This window comes from Nomascus leucogenys, chromosome 25 (genome assembly GCF_006542625.1).
Source record: "Nomascus leucogenys isolate Asia chromosome 25, Asia_NLE_v1, whole genome shotgun sequence".
Lineage (NCBI taxonomy): Eukaryota > Metazoa > Chordata > Mammalia > Primates > Hylobatidae > Nomascus > Nomascus leucogenys.
The window spans coordinates 22,659,377-22,684,151 of record NC_044405.1 but is presented as its reverse complement, the minus strand read 5'-3'; the positions used below and the strand labels follow the sequence as shown (position 1 = coordinate 22,684,151).

The 24,775-nt window shown below is 43.1% G+C and overlaps 1 protein-coding gene across 3 annotated transcripts in view; it reads right to left on the bottom strand.

The window, feature by feature from the left end:
- The window catches only part of DYRK1A (dual specificity tyrosine phosphorylation regulated kinase 1A), a 148,085-nt gene extending 124,229 nt beyond the window's left edge, over positions 1-23,856 (bottom strand). Inside the window, exon 1 of one of the 3 annotated variants that reach the window (XM_030806388.1) lies at positions 23,153-23,856. The gene's annotated coding sequence lies outside the window, so the exon portion shown is untranslated. The remainder of the gene's footprint in view (positions 1-23,152) is intronic. The other 2 variants (XM_030806386.1, XM_030806385.1) reach the window with 2 other exon arrangements.
- Positions 23,857-24,775: the final 919 nt, after the last annotated feature.

Sequence of the window (24,775 nt, the reverse complement as noted above, 5' to 3'; positions counted from 1 at the left end):
CTCTACTAAAAATACAAAAAATTAGCCGGGCGTGGTGACAGGCACCTATAATCCCAGCTCCTTGGGAGGCTGAGGCAGGAGAATCACTTGAACATGGGAAGCGGAGGTTGCAATGAGCCAAGATCATGCCACTGCACTCCAGCCTGAGTGACAGACCAAGACTGTCTCAAAAAAAAGAAAAACAGTAATGACAAAACGTGTAAGTGACCCTAGGCAACATTCTCTCCCCATAAAGAACACTACACTATGGGGGCAACTGCCAAAAACGGAATGGAGTCATATGGATTAGATAGCAGTAATGTCTCCATGTTAAACTGCTACTTTGATGGTTGTATTGCTGTTATCTAAGAGAATGCCCTTGTTTGTAGGAAAAATGTACTACAGTATTCAAATAATGGACTTCATGCTAACAGCGTTTAAATGGGGTAGAAAATAAGCTATTTGTACCATACCTGCAAGTTTTCTCAGTTATTTTCAAGAAAAATAAATAAAGGTAGTAAGACCCCAAAATTGCGGCCCAAACCCCATCCAAGATGGCAAGTATCCTAGCTCCAAAGACATCAAAGACATATTCTCTGGGGACCAGTGAATATGGAGACTTGGTACTGACAGGTATCAAGCACAAGAGAAAATAGGTTTGAGGCACAGGACTGAAAACAAAAGTGAGGGCTGAGCACGGTGGCTCACAACTGCAAGCCCAGCACTTTGGGAGGCTGAGGCAGGAGGAGCACTTGAGCCCAGGAGTTCAACGCTGCAGTGAGCTGTGACTGTGACACTGCATTCCATACTGGGCAAGTGAGCAACACCCTGTCTCTAAAAAAAAAAAAAAAAAAAAAAAAAAAAAAAAAGTAAGTACATACTACAGAAGTGAGCAAGAGTGTTTAGACAGAACTGTGCACGCCAGCCCTTCTCGTTCCACAGTTCCGCCTGCAGAACACCAGCATGGGATTCACAACCCCAACCTGAGACCCAAGAGCACTGCCATAAAACCTTAGGGATACTCATATTCATGGGTCCACCAATCCGCCTACTAAGCCTCCAGCGAACAAGCCTCACCCTCGCAAACAGCTCCCATCAGCTTTATGCCTTACTCCTAAATACAAGCCACATACCCAAGGATGGCCAAATATTTGAGGAAAGCTGCCAACATCCAGGAAAGAAACCAAAACAAGCAGAAAAACAGGAATCCGGAGGAAACTGAGACAACGCTATGACGGGGAGGGGGAAAAACAGTCCTCCATATATCCATACGTTCAACCAACCTCGAATCAAAAATATTCTTTTAAGCCAGCACGGTAGCTCACACCTGTATTCCAAGCACTTTGAGAGGCCAAAGGCGGGCAGACTGCTTGAGCCCAGAAGTTCAAGACCAGCCTGGGCAACACAATGAGACCCCGCCTCTCCCAAAAATACTAAAAAATTAGTCGGGCATAGTGGTGTATGCCTATAGTCCCAGCTACTCAGGAGGCTGAGGTGGGAAAATCACCTGAGCCCAGGGAGGGTCAAGACTGCAGTATATATTTGTTTAAATATATATATACTTTTTTAAAAAGAGAGAGAGAGAGAAAAGTAAGGCCAGGTAGTGGTGGCTCATGCCTGTAATCTCAACACTTTGGGAGGCTGAGGTAGAAGGATCACTCGAGCCCAGGAGTTCAAGACCAGCCTGGACAACACAATAAGACTCCATCTCTTAAAAAAAAAAATTTTTTTTTTTTTTTAATTTAAAAGCCTTTTTTTGGCCACTGCACTCCAGCCTGGGCAACAGAGTGAATGAGATTCCACCTCAAAAAAAGAATAAAGTACAAACTTTTTTGGCCAGGCGCAGTGGCTCACGCCTGTAATCCCTGCACTTTGGGAGGCCGAGGCAGGTCAGGAGATCGAGACCATCCTGGCTAACACGGTGAAACCCCGTCTCTACTAAAAATACAAAAAATTAGCCAGGCATGGTGGTGGGTGCCTGTAGTCCCAGCTACTCAGAAGGCTGAGGCAGGAGAATGGCATAAACCCAGGAGGCAGAGCTTGCAGTGAGCAGAGATCGCACCACTGTACTCCAGCCTGGGCAACAGAGCGAGGCTCTGAAAAATAAAAAAAGGAGAAAAAAAAAACTCAAAAGACTTGTCAAACAAGGCACTTTCTGGTCCTTGCTTAGATCCTGATTTAAATAAACTGTTAAAAAAAATATTGATGAGGCAAACAAGGCAATGTGAATTCTTACTGGATACTGGAAGACTCACTGTTAACCTTTTAAAGGTATGACAAAGGTACTGGTGCTACAGCATCCTTATCTTTTACAGATACACACTAAAATTTTCAAAAGTGAAATTATACGTCTAGGTTTGCTTTTACAAATGCAAATGAGGCAGGGTCCGGCCGGTGGCTCATGCCTGTAATCTCAGTGCTTTGAGAAGCCAAGGTGGGTGGACTGCTTGAGCCCAGAGTTTTGAGACCAGCCTGGGCAACATGGCAAGACCCCGTCTCTACAAAATACAGAAAAATTAGTCAGGCAAGGTGGTAATGTGCCTACAGTCCCAGCTATTTGGGAGGCTGAGTGGCATCACCTGAGCCCAGGGAGGTCGAAACTGCTGTATGCCATGATCACTGCACTCCAGCCTGGGCAACAGTTAAAAAAAAAAAAAAAAAAAATCAAAGGGAAGAGGGACAGATAAAAACATAGAAATTTATAAGGAGGTCATGAAGGGAAGAGGGAGAGATCAAAACACAGACATTTATAAAGAGGTCATGAGTTAACACATGTTGAATTTGAATGATGAGTACAAGGAGCTCATTATATTTTCTACCTTTTCCATAGTGTTGTGTTTTCTTTTTAACAAAATCCAAAATTCAAACTGTATCTGCTGTATGAAGCTAGAAGGCCATGAAGCCATACATACAGGATTCTCAGTAAAAATACATTCCAACTGCAATTCTATACCCAGTCAAAACTTTTAAAAATGAAAGTAGATTAAAGATATTTTCTGACAGTATCTCAAAAAATTAGCCTCCCATGTACCCTTTTCTCAGGAAGTATTGAAAGATGTCCTCCAGTAAAACGAAGGATAAAAACAGAAATGATAATGGCCAGAGAGCCAGGAAACAGGAGATCCAAACATGCTGGAAAACACGCAAAAGGGATCCTATTAGGTCCAGAGAGCAAGAATTTCATAGAGGAGCAGTTTGAGGCTCTATAAGATGGTTCTTAAGAGGGAACAAAAACAACTGCCGGATATTTTTTATTGTACCAAAACTATATTGAGTGGCTACTAAAAAGAATGAGAAAACTTACAAGTACTAGAAAACAAAGCAAATGGAAAAACAATTACTAACTCTTAGAAAAACAAGATTATACAAGGTGGAAAATGTAGTCATAGTACACAATCTGGTTTATGGTGAATAAAACTTAAGTCATAATTAAGCACGGAATATTGATTTTACCAAAAAAGTTTATATAACTATAATCAGGAGCTGGAAGAAAAAAGTGTGATAGGTGGCTTAATGTTAAATACTCATCGACCTTAAATAAAATCAACAAATAATGTCTTAAATCTTAAGTCAAATACAAAATAGGGACAGGGTTGCCTACCCGGCCTCCAAATTCCCTTTCTTTCTTTGTAACAGAAGCTAATTTTGTTCAGAACCCACTTGCACACCCACCTCCATTTAGGCATGTGCTCAAGGAAAGCATGCCCAGTGCCAGGAGACCCACGTCCATTTAGACATGTGCTCAAGGACGGCATGCCCAGTGCCAGGAGTGAGCCTAACTGGTCTAAATGTAATCCCATTTCCCTTTCTAGTGAGTATTTCTTGAATCCAGGGCGTGTTCCTAGGCCAAGGTTGCACATTCTTATCCAGCAACAAGAAAAATAATTTTCCCTTCTTCCCATGGACATTGTTGCATCTGAATCCAACTTCTGACACTGCCACAGCCATCTGATTAATCTGAGGATAGAGCCTGCCAGTGACTAAAGGGGGAAATGAGAAAACCTGGGGCCCTGAAGACATCACTGTGCTACCAAATCAATTAGCCCCTGAGCCTGTCCCCTGGAATTCCAATTGTGAGTTGAGTCCGCTTATTTTAAGCCAGTACGGGTCAGGTTCAATAGCTGAATCCAAAAGCATCCTGATACAATAAGCACATTGTTTAGAATAGAGAGGTAAATTGAAGCAGCAGCTAAAAGAATTGAGGAAAAAGTGATTACCTATAGGGCGGAGCTTGCCAACTGTTGTGTGTGGCACACAGCACCACAGATGTTTTAGATATGCAAAGATCCCCTAAAACCCTCAGAATACCCAAAACAGTGTTTTCAATTTCGTCCATGAAGGCCCCGATGTGAGAAAGTTTGACAAGTATTGCTCTACAGTAGCGGTCTCTGACCTTTTTGGCACCAGGGACCAGTTTCGTGGAAGACAATTTTTCAAAGGACAGGGTGGGGGTTGGGGGTGGAGAGATGGTTTTGGGATGATTCAAGCGCACTACATTTATTGTGCACTTTATTTCTATTAGTATTACCTTGTAATATTAACATATAGTGAAATAATTATACAACTCACCATAATATAGAAGCAATACAGAACAAAATCTAAGAGTGGAAACCAAGGCCTGGTTTGAATCCTACCCTATCAACCACTTCCCATTTAAAATGGGAAAATTAGTTCACCTCTAAGCCTGTTTCATCATAGGTTAAATGAAAACAATACCTTACTGGCTAGTGGTATGTGTACGTTTATAAAGTGCTCAGGGCAAGTTTAATAAAGATTGTCCTAACTATGTTAACGGGTGCAAAGGTTTCCTACAATATGCTAATGTGAGCTGTCAATCTCCAAGAAGGTAATTTTCCCCAGGCTTATTTCCTTCATACCATCTCAAGGAGGAGTGGTCTGCAGAGCAAATTTTAGGGAAGAAGAGCAGAAACAGGGGGAAAATCCTTGAGACTAATTTCTCCATTAACTAGAAGAACATGGTATGGTAATACTAAAAGTGCTTTCTTAAAGCAATAAAGCCTAATAGCTCTAAAATTCCAGTGAAACAAGTCATGAAGCGATAAGAAAGAAAAGTTCAGAGAACTTTGATGGACAGACTCTAAGGTGGCTCCCATGACCCACCTCCTAGTGTTCACATCCTGTGCAGACCATTCCCCCCGAGTGTGGGCAGTACCTGTGACTTGTAAGCAAGAGACTACAACAAAGGTAATGGGATGTCATGTCCACGGTTATGACACGTAAGATGTACACCTCTTGCAAGGTGACTCTTTTACTGGCTTTGCAGAAGTTAAGTGGGTGTGTCAGAAAGGACCACATGGCAAGAAACTGATGGCAAATGTTTGCTGATTGACAGCAAGAAACTGAGGCCCTCAGTCTGACAGTGTACAAAGAACAGAATCCTGCCAACAACCATATGAGCTTAGAAGAGATCTTTCTGTGGTTAAGTCTCAAATGAGACCACAGCCTCAGCCAACATCTTTACAGCCTTCTAAGACCCTAAAGCAGTGGACTCAGCTAAACTGTGCTCAGACATCTGACCCACAGAAACTGAGATAATAAATGGAAGTGTATGTTTTAAGCTACTAACTCTGTGGTGATATTGTCATTTAGCAAGAGATAAATATACTGCTGCATAATAAAGTTCTTCTACCATACTCCCTGCTCTGCTCAAATACTGATTTTCAACTACTCTAACTTCATGTAGATGTATATATGAAGCCAACTTCTGCTTGTCACAATTATTCTTAAACAAACCTCACGTCCAAGATGTCAACATTAACCACAATCTGATCCTGCATTTTATGACAGCCATTTTAACAACCTTGTCTGCTAATCCTATTTCCTGTCATTACTATTTCTATTGACTGAGTTTTCTCTTCTGTGTCTTCAAGTTCACTAATCTTTCCTTCTAAATGTCTAAAATACCATTAATGCAATCCAGTATATTTTTCATATCACATATTATAATTTTTGCTGCTAAAAGTTTGATCTGGGTCTTTTGTATACCTTCCACATTTCTGCCAAATTTTCAGAACATATGAAATACAATAACTGTTTTAATGTCCTTGTCTGTCAACCCTAACATCTGTGTGAGTTCTAGGTTTCAATTGCTTGATCTCCTAATTATGAGTCATGTTAACCTGCTTCTTTACACATTTAGTAATCTCTGATTGCATGCTGGACATTTTACATGGTTAATATTGGGATCTGTTATATTCCTTTAAAGAATGTTGGGCACTGTAGTAACAGGCAATTACATTAGTTTCAGATTAGTTTGCTTCTTTCAAGGATTGCTTTTAAGCTTTTTTCAGGCAAAGTGAAGAGTCTTTACTTGAGGACTAGTTTAGCCCCACTACTAAGACATAACTCTTTTGGGGTCTCAATGAATCCTGCATTTCCACTCTGGTTACAAGGTACTCAAATAATTCTCAGCCCTCTGTAAACTCTGAGATTTGTTCTGCTTACAGCTCCCCCAGAAACTGTTCTTTTGTGAAACTTCACCTTATACATGTACAATCAAACATTTAAGGGGACCACTAAGTAGATGTATAAGAACTCTTTCTCAGCATAGCTCCCTCCTCTCTGGAATTCTGCTCCTCAAATGACAACCACCCTTGGTTACCCCTAACTCCAATCTTTGTTTTCTCAACTTAGTGGGGCCACATGGCTTTATCTAGGATCCCCTTCCTGCACTGAGGTGTGAAAAGTGCCTTCAAGCAGAAAACTGGCCATCACAGGGCTCATCTCACTTGGTTCCCATCTGTCAGGGATCACAGTTCTGTGCTACCTATTACCTGATATCTGAAAACAGTTGTTCCCTGTGTTTTATCCAGTTTTCTAGATGTTTACAGTAGGAAGGCAAATTCAGAATAGTCAAAAGCAGAAGCCATGATTCTTGACACTGAAGTTTAAATGTTTTACACTAAGATACAACTCCTACACACACACACACACACACACACACAACCCATTACCTATCACATCACCCCATCTTTATTTTTTTATGGCATTTATCACTTTTTGTAATTATGTTATTTGCTTTCTTGTTTACATCTTACAATGGAACATAAGCTTTGTGAGTGCAGGGACCTTGTCAATCTTGTCACTCCTGTATCCTTAACACCTAAAACATATCCCAGCCAAGAAGAGGCACTCAAATTCAGCAAACTAATTAAATCAATACACAGGTTTCTAAGTATTTCACTTAATATATACTGTGAACTCTTCTCAGTAAATTCTAATCTACATTCAGGTAAACCTGACCCAGGAGAGTTCCTTGGAATTATCTATTGTCTTAATTAGCATCTTCCAAGTAAAGGTTCTTAGTTGCAAACAAAGAAACTGGCACTGGCTTTAAGCTGAAAGGAAGTTATTAAAGTGTATTAGGCAACTCACAGAAAACCCCATGGGGACCAGGCTGGAAAGCTACATAGTCAAGGACAACCAAAATTCAAACCACAGATATGGTCCAGTGAAGACCAAATGAGACTCAGGCACTGCAACTTATACTGATACCAACACCAGGCACTAAGTGTTGCAACTGGAATCTCAGTCACTGCTGCCTATGGAAAAGATAAGCTGCTATCCCATCCCCATCCCTCCTTGACTAGAGAATACAGCTTCTACATACCGCCTGCCTCTGCAAATCACTGGCCTCTGAGGTAGTCAAGCACACCAGCCATGGAGGCCACAGGATTGCATCCTAACTGCAAAAAGTGGTGGGGAAAGTAAACAATTAGCTTTCTTAATGGTGGAGATCGCTCTCCCTCCCACAAAGACTCCTAAGATAAAGACTTCCCCAAACATAGAAAGGTGTTAGATTATCTTGTTTATAATCCAAAAAAACTAATGAACCAACAGCACAAGGTATCAATCCCAGCATGCCAGAACTTTTATCTATTTCTTCAGTCAATGGCTTACAGAAACTCTTTTTCTCTCAATGTTCAACTTTACGGCACTTAACAACTGTTTAGGCTTTTTATTATCTGGAGGTGGCATATGCAATCTACTATTAGGATTTACTTCCTTGAAACTTACAAAACAGGGATAATACCAATCACTTTCTAGGTATATTAAAATAACTAATAATAAATAGTTATTCATTCAGTAGGCCAGTGGCTGGTCTGCTGCAGGTAACTGATTAATAGTAGCTATTGCTACTATTCCTAAATAGTAGCTTGCTTTTTAAGAGGAGAAACTCAGATTTACAAGAATACCTTTTTTATAAAATAATCTGCCAAAAGGTTGAAGATTCAAGTTTTTATTTTACCTTGGTAAAGTAAGTGTGATCCCACACTCCCTATGTTACCAGAAATAAAGCAACAAGTAGTTTAAAGTTGTTTAAAATGGTGCTACCAAAACTAAACAAGTAAATCAACAGAACTGCTCACCCAATCCACAAGCCAGGTTTTCCTTTACACTCACTCCAGGGAGTTCTGACTAACTGAAAGCTTCAACTGCTAGGCACAGTGGCTTACACTTCATGAGGCTGAGGCATGAGGATCACTTGAGCCCAGGAGTTTGGACCAGCCCGGGCAACAAAGTGAGATCCCCATCACTATAAAAAAAAATTTAATTAAAAAAAAAAAAGAAAGAAAGAAAGCTTCATGAGGGCAGGAACCATGAATATCCATCTGATTCACTATTATGTCCCAAGAGCCTTGCATGGAGCCAGGCGCAAAGAGACCTGCAGGAATTATGTGATGATTTGCTTTTCCAAATATTTACTGCAGAAATTAGTCACTGAAAAAGGTTACAAAACTATATTCAAACATAACCCTTTATAAGCTTTAAGAAAGCTCATTCACCTGACAAGATCAACAGCTTCAATTTTCTAACTACACGACTCATTCTTTTGAAAACCTGTCCATACTACAAACTTTTCGTCATTCTTGTTCTGTTGTCCAAACTTGAAGTTAAAGCCAAGAAGAATCCAAATGAACTTTAACTATTCTGTCAGTCTTTAAACAAATAATCAAAGCTACAGAGATTTTTGTTGTTTTTGTTTTTGAGTCAGGGTCTCACTCAAAGTGTACTCACTCAGGCTGCAGTACACTGGCACAAACACAGCTCACTGCAGCCTCAACCTCCCAGAATCAAGCGATCCTCCTGCCTCAGGCTCCTGGACTGCGCACCACCACACCTGGCTATAGCACTTATATTCGATATGCACCTGAAAGCTACTACAAATGCCAGAGCTACATTCCAGATATAACTGCTGAATGAACTTCACTGTGTCAGCTAGAACAGTGAAGAATATCCTGATCCAGGCTGATCCCTCTCCACAACTTACACCTGCTCCAAACAACCACTAAGGACTGTCCCCATTTCAGTAAACTACTACAATTATACACTCCTTTAATATAGAAGACAGAATCTTTCCACTCCACATTTCCAGTATCTAATTCTCAATACATAGTAGGCATTTCATATGCATTTGCTGAGTTATTCCATGAATAATTTTCTTTCTCTTGACTACATAGAACTTTCTAATCGTATCTTTAAAAAACTTCATCTTTTCCTTTTTCCTCAAAGCTCTCATATTTCCTGCTCATCTCTTAGTCCAACAAACATCTTCCTACTGTAGGTTTTTGGTCCTTGAGACCAACTAGTAAAGACCAAAGCATGTAGTTCACTGATTCATTCAACAAATGTTTATTTAGTGTTTACTATGTGCCAAGCACCCTGCCAACCACTGAAATTACAAAAGAGAGCAAAACACTACTGGTCCTGATCTCTGGAGGGCATTAATCAAATAAGCACTAAAAAATTACCAACTGTAATAAGCGTTATGAAGGAAGAGTACAAGGAGAAATGAGATTTTTAAAACGAAGAGCTGACAGAAGGGATAGAAGAGCTGATAGCAGTGGTGATTCCAAGCCAAGGAAGCAGCATATGCAAAGACCAGGAGCCAGTACAGTCACATGATCCAGAGACCGGTGAGAAGAGGCAGTAAGTAAGCTGGAGCCAGATCATTCAGGTGACAGGGCTTACAGGTCCTGTGACTACTGTGGTCTTTACCCTAAAAGTCATAATAAATCATTAAAGAATTTTGTAGGTTTTTTTTTTCAGGAGAGAGAATTCTTGTTCATCTATTTGCTTAAATCCCTCTTCCATTTCTGCTCACTCAAGTGAACTTTCCTTATTCTTTGACCTTCCCTATAGGCCCACATCCTTTACTTTGCATGTCTGTATCTTTGTCTTATTCAGCAAACAGCCTTCCTACAAACTGTCTCCCATGAATCTTTCAAACGCCTGGCTTCTCCCTTTGCATAGCTGTCTCTAATATTGCTGAGTAACTGTGGGCCTTCAGGCCAATTCCTAGGTAAATTTACCTAACTTTACTGATGTTTTAAATTGTACTACAGAACCACAACAACGAAATACAAAAAAAAAAAAAATTAAACTGTAAAATACTCAATGAGATTCTATTAGTTTTCTTACCATTGTTGTTTCGACAAACTTTTACAAAACAATCTTTTATATCACAGAAGCAGTGTCTCTCAATAACGAACATTTGATGTAAAGATAAAGTAAAAAACACCACTGTGCTAAACAGTTGTTCTTTTCAAGGGAAAATAATCAAATGAGAATAAATTTTTCAACAGACAGTATCTGTCTTAAGGGATAGAGTCCTATTTTTATTCAAACAAACTTTTAAGTCAAAATTAACTGTTAAAAGGACTCCAAAATGAAACAAAAATTTTTTGACCTTCAAAAAGCAACATCAAAAATTATTCCATTTTATAGACTCTATGTTCGCTTTAAGGAAAATTTAATTTATATCTATTCTAGACTAAGTCCTTAGGCCTAGTCAAGAACTATTAAAGATTCCCCCAGCCAGAACGTAACATCCATGATAGCAAGGACAGGAGTGGCCTTTGTTTCAGCACTGATTGCCAGGCCGCAGGTTCTTCTATATTTGGCACCAGCAGGTGCTCAATAAATAGTTCTATCACTCTACAAGATAAATGCTTTTTAAATAACCAATCTTCCAATTAGGATACATGCAAAAATAAAGAGAATATGAGATTTTTTTCAGGCAAATACTAAGATGCTCAGAAAAAAATGAAATTGCTCACATGCTCAGCTACTCTCTATTTTCCAAACCATGAATTATGATACAACCTTTTCCTTTACAGATTCACAGCTTCAAACATTGCCTTCTCCCACTGCCCTATTTTTTAGCTCATATTTAATGGTGCTGCAATTATTTCCACCTGTTCCTAATGTAAGGTCTGAACTACCATAATAATTCTATCTTCAGTTCCTCAACAGTTCCTTCAGGTCCTCAGTAGGACATATTTTCCATGTCCCACTAAAACCTAATCACTGCATTCCTAGAACCTTTTACTATACTGCCAACAAAGCTTAATACTCTTTTTCCTATCTCCAAAAACTTGGCCATGTTGCTGTTTGAATCCAGAAATACTCACTTTGGTCTGTTGGAAATTAAAGTATAATTAAGAATATTTTTAAGGTTTTCCCATCTGTCTTCCACTTTTCACCTCTTCGTATTCCCTCATGCCTATACATTACATTTAGGATGGTCCTGCCTTCCAAACCCTCCTTCTTACAGTGTCACCTCCCTCTAACCCACATATCTGTCCTAATCCCTGCTGAAAAACCCTCAATCGCCCCAAATTCATATTCTTTATAATATTTAAGACTCAACACCACTCTCATGTCCAAAAGTATCCCCTTCACTCCCTGAGCATACCAAACTCACTCTCCCTCCCTCTCTCCCTCATCTGATGCTCCAGGCATATGACTCTGTCATTCTTCAAAGTCACCTTCATTTCCCACCACCACCCATTGCCCATATGACTTCCTCCAGCAGACTGTCAAGTCCCCAGGTTCCACCATAAAAAGCCTATCCACTCTTCAAGATCGAGACCCAGTCCCATCTCCTCCACAATGCACTCTCGAATCCCCATAATTGTCTTACTTCCTGTGCTCTTCTAGGTCTCCACGTGTCAACCCCTCTAACTGTTAACGGCCATGGTCTTCTCTGTGTTCAAGTTTTCCTGTATTCACACACCTATCTCAACATTAAAAGCAGATGTAACCAAACCTTATTCACTTTTGTAATCAAAAGCTTCTACCACGACTCATATCCCATACAGAGGACATGCAAATGTTTACTCAATTGAAGAACAAGAGCCCCCTTTTCTGTAGGCATTTACAATTTATCAAAACATCAGTTCTTCAATCAACAGAGTAAAGAAATAAAGGGAACCCAAAAAATACTTTTTGTTTTGTTTTGTTTTTTGAGACAGAGTTTTGCTCTTGTTGCCCAGGCTGGAGTGCAATGGCGCGATCTCCGGCTCACCACCACCTCCGCCTCCCAGGTTCAAGCAATTCTGCCTCAGCCTCCCGAGTAGCTGGGATTACAGGCATGTGCCACCACACCCGGCTGATTTTGTATTTTTAGTAGAGACGGGGTTTCTCCATGTCGGTCAGGGTGGTCTCAAACTCCCAACCTCAGGTGATCAGCTCACCTCAGCCTCCAACAGTGCTGGGATTACAGGCATGAGCCACCAAGCCTGGCCCCAGAAAATACTTTAACTATAACATATATCTGATGAAGGATTAATTATTTTACTTAAAATTAAAATCTTATAGTACAACTTAAGGTGTTCAAACTCAGTCATAATTAAAGAAATGCAAATCCAAACAACTAGACATCATTATTCACCTATTACATCCACAAAAATCTAAGATAACAACAGTGTTGGTGAGATCTGAGAAACTATACACTCTCAGACGCTGCTGGTGAAAGCATAAACTACTGCTACTTTCTGGAAGACAATATGGCAATACATATTCAAATATCCATATACCTGGCAAACCAGCCACTTTCCTTATAAATAGACATCCTATGGCCAATACTCACAGAACACAACTATACATGCAAGAAGTACACACCAGCGTTGTTTAAAAGAGCAAAAATATGAGCTTAAATGTCCTTTAATGCAGTCTGACTAAATAGAGGTACATCCATAAAACAGAATACTTTCCGACCATTAAAAACAATAGGGGCTGGGCACAGTGTCTCACACCTGCACTGTGAGAGGACAAGACAGGAAGATCACTGAGGCCAGGAGTTCAAGAACAGCCTAGGCAACATAGCAAGACTATGTCTTAACAAAAAATTTAAAAATTAGCTGGGCGTGGTGGTGCACACCTATAATCTCAGCTACTCAGGAGGCTAAGGTGAGAGGATCGCTTGAACCCAGGAGGTCAAGGCTGCAGTGAACTATGATCGTGCCACTGCACTTCAGCCTCAGTGACAGTGAGACTCTGTCCCAAATTTTAAAAAATGGGAGCTCTGTAAGCTGACATGGAAATATTTCTAACATAGGTCAAGTAAAAAAAATGCTGGCGGGGCACGGTGCCTCACGCCTGTAATCCCAGCACTTAGGGAGGCTGAGGTAAGCGGATCACGAGGTCAGGAGATGGAGACCACCCTGACTAACATGGTGAAACCCCATCTCTACTAAAAATACGAAAAATTAGCCGGGCGTGGTGGCGGGTGCCTGTAGTCCCAGCTACTCGGGAGGCTGAGACAGGAGAATGGCGTGAACCCAGGAGGCGGGGCTTGCAGTGAGCAGAGATTGCGCCACTGCACTCCAGCCTGGAGGAAAGAGCGAGACTCCATCTCAAAAACTAACTAACTAAATAAAAAGCTTAAGTTGCAAAACTGTGTGCTTAGTATGTATGATCCCATTTGGTTTGGATTTTAAATACATAAACACTGTGTACATACACCCATACACATACACCTAATGTCTATGCACTTAAAAAAATGGGATCATACATAGTTTTCTAACACAATACATACTAAAAGTATAATATAGATAATTGTGTGTGTATATATACACATGCATACATTTCTGGTAGGAAAAACTGAACAGTTATTATTACGGAACGTGAAAGGGGGAAATGATCTGCTATCATTCCACAGGGCTTGTTTTTTTAAACTATACTACTTGTGGATCTCTTTAAAAACTAGAATATCCTAGATGATCAGAACCGTATCTTATATGTTTGATAACACTGCTCAAATACGGGCCCTAACAAATAAGACAGTAAGAAAACAGGGACACTCCCTCTAATCCAGTAATCAAGCACAGGGTCCTGGGCAGAATTACCCACAATGCCATTACCAACGCTCTCAGTGATAGGAAGCCATCGAAGCAAGCTAACGCTACCAACCTCTGGCCACCAGAGAATATTCACATGAACCTTCCCACGACCATACCACAAGATGACATTTCTTAAACATACCCTTAAAAAAAAAAAAAAAAAAAGAAATTGAGACAGAGTCTCGCTCTGTCGCAGTGGCACGATCTCAGCTCACCGCAACCTCCGCCTCCAGGGTTCCAACAATTCTCCCGCCTCCAACTCCCAAGTACCTGGGACTACAGGCACCCACTACTGCACCCGGCTAATTTCTGTATCTGTAGTAGAGATGGGGTTTCACCATTTTAGCCAGGCTGGTCTCAAACTCCTGACCTCATGATCCACCCGCCTCGGCCTCCCGAAGTGCTGGGATTACAGGCGTGAGCCACTGCGCCTGGCCTAAACATACCCTTCATTTTTCTCAGTAAAGGGCACATGTACTGTGTTCTTCCCTCCTTTCCAAAACATTCTTAGTGCAGCATCATTCTGATTTCTGGACTGACACCTGCACTAAGCGACTGTTCTCCCCTTTGACCACTCCCAATGGAACTCCTCCCAGCACTCAGACTCTTTCTCTTCTTTCTGCTGCGCCGTTCCGTCGTTCTGTTCTTCATCTCGTCGTCTGCTTGTGGGGCCTGCGGTTTCAGGTTTATATGGGTAAAGGAATAGGGGGGCTTGGCGGGCCAAAAGGCAACTTTTGGGTGCAAAAACAGGCATGCCTGTTCCAATTTAGGGCTATGGGTTTTCAGGCTAATAATAATAATTGATAAAAATAAAGTGTTAACCTTATAACAGGTAAAGAATATTCCTCCAGGGCTGGACGTGGTGGCTCACGCCTATAATCTCAACACTTCGGGAGGCCAAGGTCAGGAGTTGGAGACCAGCCTGGCCAACACAGTGAAACCCCGTCTCTACTAAAAATAACAAAAAATTAGTCGGGTATGTGACAGGCGCCTGTAATTCCAGCTACTCGGGAGGCTGAGGCAGGAGAATTGCTGGAAACTGGAAGGCGGAGATTGCAGTGAGCCGAAATTGTGCCACTGCACTCCAGCCTGGGTGACAAGAGTGAAACTCCATCTCAAAAAAAAAAAAAAAAAGGAATATTCCTCTAGGAATATTCTAATTTTAAAATTTTAAACTAGGGAATCCAGATTTTACTTTAATCTAATGAAATGAATTCCAACAGTGAAAATTACAAGCAACCTAAAAGGAAAGCAGTAATTTGAGGACAAGAACTACCTTTGTTCCTTCTAATCATGTCAAGTAAGTAGCTGCCTATTCATCTATTCTAATGCTGTATATACACTGCCCACAATAGTGCTGATACTAACAAAACCTTATTTAATAAACCTTCAGCTTCTCACCTTTAAATATTCACTTCACCTTTAAACATTCACTTGAGTATTTAAATATTCACATTATTTTTCTATAGGGCAAAAAGGACAATTGGGCCAACCATTCACTAGACATGAGCTCCCACATTAAAAACCACATACTTACTTTAAGATGATAACTATTTCTATAAAATCCCACTGCACTCTGTACACCTCGCCCTTTATTCCCTCTTCTGTAGAAAGAACAAAGAACCAAGAGTCAGGAAAAACAACGCTAGTCCCAGGCCTGCTTATTCTGAGGCACTGATCAGTCACTCAGCTTCTCTGCACCCACCTCCTTCTCTAATATGTGAGAAATGAACTGTCTCGGTGTTTCTCAAAATGTTCCTACTGCATCAGGATTACCTGGAGTCCTCAAGAAAGCAGATTCCAGCTAGGCCCGGTGGCTCACGCCTGTAATCCCAGCACTTTGGGAGGCCGAGGCGGGCAGATCACGAGGTCAGGAGATCGAGACCATCCTGGCTAACACAGTGAAACCCCGTCTCTACTAAAAATACAAAAAAATTAGCCGGGCGTGGTGACAGGCGCCTGCGGTCTCAGCTACTTGGGAGGCTGAGGCAGGAGAACGGCATGAACCCAGGAGGCGGAGCTTGCAGTAAACCGAGATTGCACCACTGTACTCCAGCCTGGGCAACAGAGTGAGACTCTCTCTCAAAAAAAAAAAAAACAAAACAAAACAGATTCCAGAGCATCACTCTAAACCTACAGAAAGAGAGGCATCTGAGCTTGGAAATCTCTTATAACTTTGACAAGTTCTCCAGAAGACTGTTTGGGAACCATTAGTTTTCCCAAGTCTGTACTAGAGCTAATAATATTTTATAGTTTAAAGGAATCTTAGATATTTATATTTCTCTTTTTTCAAACCCACAGGAATTAAAGAGGAAAATACTAGATAGTAAATGTATGTTTAAATATCTCTGCTATCATCCTTCTTGCAGTGTTCGGTGACTCAAATCTTTATGACATCCTGATAACATGCGAGTGTTATTGTAGCATTGTTTGCTGAGGGTATGAGCAGGAAGACATATAGTTGGTCCAGTGGACTATTAACACTAAATGCAAAAGCTCAGATTTCAAAGATTGTTTACATGATACAAGCACAGCAATCAAGAACCATGTTTCTATCAGAAAATAAAGCGTCAGTAAACTAACTGTTATTAGACCCAAAATCCCTTCACTACTAAAAGTATAGCTACATTTTTCTAATCTGATCACTTATGTATATTTTGCATAACGGTCTATTTGAATTCACATACCATAGTTTAAAAGATTAATGATTACATACAGAAAATAAACTTAACTACTTCAATCCACTGCATTTTCAAAGTCTATTTCTAGAAGCTTCTCCCAAAACATTTCAAAGTGTGACAGGCAATGTTCAATCATCCCCCATTCTCCCCTTCTTCAGTAGACACAACTTTTCAGCCAAATAGCCACCTATCAAAGACCACATATCCCAGACTCCTTTGTATCTAAACATGGCCACATGACTAAGTTATGACCCACATGGTATGAACAAAAATCATGTATGCAACTTCCAGATTTGTCTTTAAAGGGATGGAATGTGCCTTCCCAAACTCCTATTCCTGGACTGTGGATGCAGTGGGAAGCTGCCTTGTACTATGAAGAAAATGGTAAACACAGGAAAGCAACAAGACAGAACGAACCAAGCTCCCTCATATCATGGTGCCACCATATCAGCCTTAGATAAGTTATCCTGTTGTTTTATGAAGGAAAAATAAACTTCTCGTTTAAGCCACTGTATTTAGTCAGAAACAGGCCCATCTACATTCTAACTAGTACATATAAGAAAGCTTAAATTTATCGTAACTCTTAAATATTAGCTACCAACCAACTCAGCAAAGCTAAAATTCTATACTCTTACTTTAAGTCACAATAGAGCGTCCCAATGAATAACCCCATTACTGAGATTATTGCTACTGTGCCATTCTATATTTATATGGCATTTTACACTTCAGCACTTCATTACAGTGCCTCATTTCACATTCTCAAAATCCTGGGCAGGGCAGCCAGTGCTATCTGTATCTGGCATACAGGATACTGAAGCGAGGAGAAGCTGTTTTGCCCAAGATGACACGGCTAAGGAGTGGTAGTCAGGAAGGATTCAACATACAGGTTCCGCACCGTCATTCCATGAATCTAAACTCTCTATGTGCCAGGCACTGGAGTTATAGCCATGATCAAGAAAGACTTATTCCTGTCGAAATGGACTTTAAAATCTAATGGAGAAATTAAATTTACAATTATATTAAACAAAATTTAATGAACAATTATAAATAAGAACATGTATTAATAATTATATTTGCAGTAAGGGTTGCGAAAGAAAAACAAATGGTCCTGCTTGGCCAAAAAAAGAATGCATGGCCAAGGAAGCTTACCTGGTTTGGGGAAGGCCTCTCTGAAGAAAATATTTATGCTAGGATCACAGAATGAGTATGAATGAAGATGAGGAGAGAAAAAAGAAGGAGAAAGAAATCCATGAAGAAATGTACATGCATTATCTCAATTTTCACAAGATTCCTATGCTAATTACTATCAACTTCATTTTACAGATGAGGGAACTGATGTTTGGTGAAATCACTGTGCCTAAAGTCACACAGCCAACAGAACCTGTTAAGACTCAGATCAGCCAGACTCTGGAGCCTCTGTTCATGGTTTCATGGGGAGGGGATCTTTCCACAGTATCATGCTGCCTCAACTGCTGTCTATAACTGGATAGCGAGCAGACAGACAGATGTCACAGTTTAAGCTTTCTTTTTTTTTGAGACAGTCCCCGCTCTGTCACCCAGGCTGGAGTGCAGTGACACAATCTCAGCTCACCGCAACCCCCACCTCCTAGGCTCAAGTGATCCTCCCACCTCAGCCTCCTGAGCAGCCTGGACTACAGGCGGTACTAACACACCTGGTTTTCGTTTTTTTTTTTGAGACAGGGTTTCACCATGTTGCCCAGGCTGGTTTCGAACTCCTGGCCTCAAGTGATCCGCCCACCCCCAGCCTCCCAAAGTGCTGAGATTACAGGTGTGAGCCACCACACCTGGCCTCAAGCATCTTTTTACCCAAATACATGGGTGCCAAGATGCAAGCCTTAACCATACATGTCCATAACATTTTATGGACATGCAAAAGCTTTTGTGAAAAACCCACAAGAGAAGATGCATAGCTCTGGTTGAAGAACCAACTGCCAAGATGCCAAAATGGCTCTATATTATCAAATAATATAGATAATGATAATACAGAAAAACTTTTTGTGAAGGCTTTTTTAAAAATTAAAAAATCAAATCCTGCCATTGGAAATGTTACACACTCAGAAAAATTAGGGGGTTATTTAATGAACAGGGATGTTATTTAAAATAGAGTTGATGCTGAAAGCCAGTTTCATTCCATGTTAAGCCAGTTCACTGGGCCCCCCAAAAAATCAATTAAAACAAACTTTTCTAACATGGGTAGATAAAACAAGAATATTCACTGACAAGAACAAAGACACATTTTAAGCTATTACTCACTATATATCAGATGTGAGCATTTGCCCCAAACCAAAAAAAAAATTATATAACTTGTCAAAACTTAATTTAAACAGTAATACAAACTTTTAAATATCGCTTTCTAGAAGAGAAGATACACAGCTCTGGTATAAGAACCAATTGCCAAGACACCAAAATGGTTCTACATTAGCAAAACATATATGCCCAAGAGAAACCACACCATTTCAGGTGTTCAATGTAGGGTATTATCTCCAATAAACAATTCTCACTCGTTTTAGTAGTCTGGAAGTAGGATTTCAAAGCAAAAGCTAAACTTCTTAAATACCTAGCTGGCTTATACAGTGCAATATTTCCAAATCATTTTGTTTCCATATACAAAAAAAAAACAATCAAACTAAGGCTGCTTGTAGCCAGTACATTAACAAATAAGATCTTTCTTCAATTACCCAATATGAACCTTCAATGATTATTTTAGTCACATGAAGTCTACATTTCACTTTCAAACACTCTATGGTAAACTTTACAACTCTAGCTTAACACTGTAGCACTGACATAAGGCAAGATTTCAAAAAGCTTTCTTCATTTGGGAGAAACTAAGGAGAAATTTAAGGTAATTAAATATAATTTGCTGATTTTTCCAAGTAATTAAACACAAATTTTAACTCTCCAAACTTTTTAATCCAAAGTTGAGCAAGCTTTGGGTTATAAATTACCACCTCTCTAGCCATCAGAAAATTGCCCAGCAGTCAAGATAACATCTGGTAAGAAGTCTTTTAAAAGGCAAAACCACCATATATACATAAGGTGCTATTATACTGGTCACACAAGTCACTTTCACAGGGCAAACTGTTAGTATCAAGTTTCAGGAAACATTACTAATAGTTTCACGTAATATCTTTACTTCTAAATCGAAAATAGACGAACATATATGGAGGTAAAATCACCGAAACACTCAACAGAAAGTAAAGATTCTTGGTTCACTTTAAATAACTGCTTATGATTACTACAAAATAAGACTAATACAACTTTTGGGATGAGGAACTAAGTTCTTGATAAAGACTTTCTGGAAGTTTTTGAGTTTTGCTGGGTTTAGATAAGTTTTTTCTTGGGGAGGGGTGAAACTGTTTCCTGTGTGTGTACAGGAAATGTGAAAGCCCTCTAAAATATGAGGAAAGCTAATGCCAAAGCAAAGACAAATTGGCACACACCTAATCACAAACACCAAGAAAGTCACAAGTGAAGCCCACTCTTCCACTAATCTTGTGTTTGGTGGCATACACAAGGCAATTCCCTTCTCGCCTATAATACAGTTAATTCTATCCACATTTTCTTCTCATAACTAGATACTTGTCAACCATAGACACACGAAAACACCTCAGGGCAATCTAAATTTCTAAGCTATTTCTTAAAAAAAATGGTTTTCAAGTGAAAACCAAGATTCAATCCAAATTAACTCTTCATGTTACAAAACAAAATGCACGCCAAAGGTCACTGTATACCATGTTTATAACAAGGTATCTTGAATTTTCCTTTTGCCTAATCATAGCACTCTAAAAACCTAATGTAAATTACTTACATTGTTGCAGTTACCTAGGCCTCTCCATGCCCATATCTTTAAGTCATAAACAGTAACTCTCCATAACAGTAACTCTCCATAACAGTAACTCTCCATAAATAACACCAAGGAGCAAACATCAGACAATATTTTGGAGGGGAAAAAAAAAATTAACAAATGGTCGTTTTTACTGTCCACATTCCCTAACAAGACATTGCACTAATATGGAATGTTTTAAATTATCTTAAATGTTACTGCCTCTAAAAAACTGGACTTATTTTTAAATATCTTGCACACAATAATACGTTTGTTAAGTTTCTAATAGGTTCCACCAAAATATTGTTAAAAGGTTTAAGAGATGATCTTACACTTAGATCTCAAAACAAGGATCTCACTAGGTCATTTAGTCCATTTCCCACCCCTACCAATAATTACCATTCATTCAGGTCTATTCCTTCAAATATTTTTTCAACACTCACCAGGTAAAAAGGAGTGTGCCTTCATGGCGCAAACACAAGGGGTGACCCTTCCTCCTGTAATAATCTCTGAGCTTATGCTTCTCTTGAGGTAAAAATCAACTTTTTACAACTAGACTTACAATAGAACTAGGTGTGGACATTGACAGAAATCCTTAACTTTCTGGCATAGTTTGAAGTATAAATAAATTTGGACAGCTACCATAAACACCACTGCTATATACCAGGGAAAATCCTCCAAAGTACTGGGATACCTGAAGTATACGTCAAAAATCTTGACTATAATCAAGTAAGCTTTTTTCATAACCAGTTTCTTTGAAATGATCTTCTGCAGTTTAAAAACTTAGCACATGAAACTTTAGTTCTGGTCTCACATTTTTAAAAGTCTACTTGAAAACAACATTCTCCTAAAGTAACTAATCAAGATATGAGAAATTTAAGAAAACAAAAGCTAAAGGTAATTCCCCTGAATTATTAAAACACCTCCAAATCAAAATGCTAAATATATTCATTAATACTTTGGACAGATAAACTATAAAAGGGTCACAGAGGAACCCTTAAGCATTCAAAGAATAAAAATAACTTTACACAAAACTTTCTTATGACTCATCAATACTCAGAAAGTGACTATAATCAAAATTGTTTGAAGTACAAAACACACCAAGGAATATTTTTAATTCCTTTCATTCAAAAATTGACTACATAGTTTTCTTGGGGGGAAAAAAGGCCTGCTAAGTTTATTAAGAGGACTCATCCCCATTACCTTACCGTCCGGCCTCGGCAAGCCACAAAGGTAATTCCATGCTAAAAACCTTACGGGGACACAATCTCTAGGTTAGAACCTTGAGTCATTAAATACGAATCACTCCAAAATTTGCCAGTATTTCTAATAATGAGTTACACCCTAATGATTCACAAGTCCAGACTGGCTACAGCCTCCTAGCTCCTGGAGTCCCAGCTGTATGACCTTAGACAAGTCAGTGCCCCTCTCCAGACTCACACTCCTCACCTGTAAAATGGGAATAGTTCCTACTGGCTGGGCAAGCTGGTCGATCCACTGAAAAACCTGAGAACAGAGCCTGACACTTGTGAAAACAATGTTCTAAGGCGTATTTTCTGACAATTTAGGCGGAATTCAAGAACTAAACGGTGCTGGCATTCCTGCGCTATGCCTAGATTATGGGATTCGTGTCACCTAGGGTTGGGCGAAAGGCACAGACAAGGAACCAGAGTCACTGACTCACTAATTTTACCATTTTTAACTATTTCAGATTAGGGAGGAGCCTTTCGCCAAGTGCTGAGCTACTCAGCAGCTTTGGTGGCTCCGAAGCGAGAGTGGGTTTGTGCCTATAAATAGACTCGTTAAGTTTTGTGGCGATACACAGGTATCCATTCTGAAAATTCACCTCTCCTCAGCCACCAACTCCCCCGGCTGCCGGGCAGATCATCCCTCCACCCCGAGCCGCCGGGGACACTCGCGCTCCCCGCCCAACTTCGGAGGCCAGTGAGTGACCCTCGCTCCGGCGCCGACCCCCAGGGCCTCCGTGGCAGCGGCTCCCGACCTTCGCCGGCGCCCGGCCCGGCCCCGCCGTCCTCGCCCACCCGGCAGCCGGCCCCATTTTCTTAACCCGTGCATTGTCCTTGCGAAGCACCCCGGCGGTTCCCACACTGGTGGGGACCGAGAGGAGGGACGAGGGAGGAGCTGGGGGAAGAGGATGAGGAGGAAGAGGAGGAGGAGGAGGAGGAAGACAACCTCCACCCCTTCGCTCGGGCGGCCAGTGAAGGTCTGGCTCTGCCTACGGCCCCCCAGGCCCCGGCTCCCGGGAGGCCGCAGCCCCCGCTCCCACCCTCCGCAACTTTCCCTTCGCTCGCGCCCGCCGCTCCTCCGGGACCGGGCCTGAGGCTCCCTCCCCCGGCGGCCGGCCCCAGGCCCGCGGCGCCTCCTCCTAAAATGGCAGGTCCCTCCCTCCGCCCGGCCGGCCCCGGCTCGGGCCCGGCTGCGGGCCGCCGGGGGAGCCGAGCGGCAGGCCGGGCGGGGCCGCGGCCGGGCCGGACACTCACCGGGACGATGGCGGGGCGCTCGCGCCGCTTCCTCCGGTGAGTCTCAGCCTCGGGCTCCCGCGCCGCGCTCCCGCTCCCGCCGCGGCCTCCGCAGCCAGCGCCGCCCCGGCAGCCTCTCTCCGCCCCCGGCGCTCCGGCTCCTGGCCGCGCCGCAGCCTGCTCAGTCTCTCCTCGGCTCGCGGTTCCAGCGGCGCCCGGGGCCGGGGAGGCGACAGCCCCCTCCCCGGCAAATACCGCAGTCCCCGGGCCCCGATTCCCGGCGGCGGGGCCGCGCGGCCCGGCCCGGCGCAGAGGACGGCGTCGGCGAGGCCGGGCGCCGAGCGGCGGCTGCTGCCGGCGGCTTCTTCCCGAGGAGGATTTTGTAAATCTCACAAAATGGCGCGCGCTCCGAACCTGCGCAGCGAGAAGCGCCGGGGCCCGGGCGGCGGCGGCGGCTCCTCCGCCAGGAGAGCCCGAACCGCCCGCCCCCGAGTCCCCGCACAGACAGACAGACACTCGCACACACCCGCACACTTGCGCGCACACTCGCCCTCGCACACGCTCCCTCGCACACACACACTCGCACTCACACCGGTCCCGCCCGCTCGCCGGCGGCGGCAGCGGCACCAACAGCAGCAGCAGGAACAGCAGCAGCAGAAGCGGCGGCGGCGGCGCCCGCACCCCCCGCTCGGGGTGTCCGCTCCCTGAGGCCGACCTGGGCCGCGATCAGCGGCAGCGACAGCAGCAGTCTCCCCGGATACCCCCGCCGCGGTTGCCGCCGCCACCCCCGCCTCACTCCAATGGGGCTTTTTATTATTATTCGGGCGGGAAGCGAAAGGGTTTAAAAAAAAACCAACCAACAAAATGGCGACGGACCGACCCGGTCGCTATAGCAACTGTCAATCAAAACGCAAAACCCCGGCTGACGTGCTGACGTCCTCCTCCCGCCCCCCGGCCCCGAGCCGGCGGGCGGGGCCTGTTGCTCAGGTAACGGCAGATTCCGTTCCCTCCTTTCCGTCTCCCCCTCTGTCCCCAGCCAACCACCCAACCCCCTCGGGTCACGTGAAGGATAAATTCGGAGCTCGGGTCCGCTACGAGTGTCAGAGGAGGGCGCGTGATTCGCCCGGGGGAGGGGAGAGGAGGGGGAAGGCTAGGCCGAGGGAGGGTAGGGGCTGGGGAAGGGGGGGCGAGGCGGCGGCCAGGCTTGTGCGCGAGCGACCGCCGCCTCCCGGCCGCCTCGCCCCGCCCCGCGCCCGCGCCGACTGCGGCCCGGGGAGCGCGCGCGGCCTCCAGTGCCGCCGCCCCCGCAGCCCTAGCGCCCCGCGCTTCCGCGTCTGCGCCCGCAGCCCCGCCCGCGCCGGGGGGAGGGGCGGGCTGCCCCGGGCGGGGGAGGGGGAGGGGCGCCGCGGACTTCGGGCGGGGACCCGGGAAGCCCACCCCGCGCGCCCGGGCCTGGAGAGCTCTCACCGCGGTCTGGGCGCCGCGCTCGCCTCTCTCCCCGGGAAGCCCGCCGGCCGCGACCGTCCGCGCGTGGAGCCGGTTCTTCGAAGGGCTGGCGGGCCTCCTAGCCGGAAAATGCCGGCGGAGGCCGTGGTGGGGGCGGGGAGGAGCCACCGCCGCGCCCCAGACATCGCAGGAATTCCG